Consider the following 2,354-nt stretch of genomic DNA (forward strand, 5'->3'; position numbering starts at 1 on the left):
TCCCTCAGAGCGTTGTCCATGACCATCCCCAGCTGATTTTGGTGCTGTGTCCATAACCTGCCACCAGTTCTGCAAAATTCCCACCACTTCTATGCCAGGAACCTTCCTTTGCTGTTCCTTCCCACCCTAAAATCCTGAGCTGAGCCTTGTTTTTCCAACCAGGGTCCTGTGACAGGTCAGGGACATCACGGGGTGGGCTCTGGCTCATGTCTGAAAGTTTTGGAAGATGGGACTTGTGTGACACCTGGGGAACAGCACATGGAGCTCCTGGAGGGAATGCAGAGGAGGTCCCAAGAGGATCCCAGGGCTGGAGCAGCTCTGCTGGGAGGAAAGGCTGGGAGAGCTGGCATTGTTCAGCCTGGAGAGGAGAAGCTTTGGGGGGAACTGATTGTGGCCTTGCAGGGCCTGAAGGAGCTCCAGGAAAGATGGAGAGAGACTATTTCCAAGGGATGGAGGGACAGGACAAGGGGGAATGGCTTCAAACTGCCAGAAAGTAGGATTAGATGGGATATTGGGAAGGAATTCCTGGCTGTGAGGGTGGGGAGGCCCTGGCCCAGGTTGCCCAGAGAAGCTGTGGCTGCCCCTGGATCCCTGGAAGTGTCCAAGGCCAGGTTGGACGGGGCTTGGAGCACCCTGGGCTGGTGGAAGGTGTCCCTGCCCATGGCAGGGGGTGGAAGGGGATGATCCTTCAGGTCCCTTCCAGCCCAAACCATTCCATGCTGTGGCCAAGCTTCAGGCCAAGGGTTAAGAAGGATAAGGATGAGTAAACCAACATTATCAACACAGACATGACTGAGTTGTGTCATTCTACTGACATCATACCCCATAAGAGAAAAGGGAAAAGTTACCTGATGATGGGTCTGGCTGCAAGACCCCCATTGTCAGGTGCTGAGCCCCTGTTCCTAAATTTCATGAGCTCCTGTTCCTAAATCTTTCTGAGTCCCTGTTCCTAAATCTTCCTGAGCCCCTGTTCCTAAATCTTCCTGAACCCCTGTCCCTAAATCTTCATGACCCTCTCTTCCTAAACCTTCCTGAGCCCTGTTCCTAAATCTTCATGAGCCCCTGTTCCTAAACCTTCAAGAGTCCCTGTTCCTAAATCTTCCTGAGCCCCTGTTCCTAAATCTTCCTGACCCCCTGTTTCTAAACCTTCCTGAGCCCCTGTTCCTAAATCTTCCTGAACCCCTGTTCCTAAACCTTCCTGAACCCCTCTTCCTAAATTTTCTAGATCCTTTGTTCCTAAATTTCCCAGAAACACCCCTTCTGACCACAGCAGCCTCCGTTCTATTGTCTCCCTCCCAAAGCACCCCCGGGCAAACACCAAAAGAGCTGCAGGATCATTCCTTTATTCACCCATTTATTTTTTTTTTGGCAGAGTAAGTGTTTGACACGCTGGGATGATTTATTCCGTAGGATTTCCCACCTCCCGTGGGCTGCACCTTCCCCCTTCCCACCCATTCCAAACCCGTGTTCTCTTCCCCTTCTCAAATGTAAAACAAAGTGGATTTATAGACACGGATATAGAACTGTTTAACCGCGTTTTTTTAACTAGGGTAGCTCTGGCAGGTAACTCTACCTCCACTGTTCTGTCTGCACCCAGAAAATTAGGATTTTTTTTCCTTTACTCGAAGGAAAAGTTGTTTCTTTCCCACCCCATTTAAATGCGGACTCACGGAGGATCGCAGCACGTGAATGAAAACCACTTAAAAGTCTGCAAATCTAGGGGGGTTTATTTTTCTGCACGGAGTGTTTCGATGTTCCCTTTGAGGGGGGAACACGTTTCCCTCCTCACCGACGTTTGGAGCGGCTCAAAGGCTGTTTGCCCGGATTTTTTTCTAACAGGCTGTCGTGGCCGTGGCGGTTCCAGAGGGTCAGAGCGGTGGGTGAGGGTGTGAGAGGGGTGTCTTTATAAACCTGGATTTGGGAAATGGCATCTGCCTCCTTGTCCTGGCGGCCGGGAAAGCCTCGGGCAGCAGGTGAGAGGAGCAGGGCCAGGGGGGTGCAGGGACACCGCGGCGAGGATGCGACAGCCCCAAAAGGGGGGAAGAAAAAGGGTTCGGGGGGGGTTGGGGTGCCAGGGGATGCCCGGGCAGGCAGCGGGTGCTTGGCAGGTGTTCCCTGTGCGGTGGGGCCGCTGGAGGGGGGGACAAACACACACACACACACAGAGAAGCTTTTTGGCCGCCCCGCAAAGGCTCCGGTCCCCGCGCCCTCCCCCACCACTGCCCATCCAAAAAATCGCTGGAGAAGGGACTGAGTGGGGCGAGGAGCGGCGGGACGGAGGAGAGGCTGTGCCGTGTGCGGGGGAGGTGCGGGAGGAGGAGGAGCGGGAGAAAGAGGAGGTGCGGGAGGAGGAG

The sequence above is a fragment of the Chiroxiphia lanceolata genome, chromosome 2, assembly GCF_009829145.1.
Source record: "Chiroxiphia lanceolata isolate bChiLan1 chromosome 2, bChiLan1.pri, whole genome shotgun sequence".
NCBI lineage: Eukaryota > Metazoa > Chordata > Aves > Passeriformes > Pipridae > Chiroxiphia > Chiroxiphia lanceolata.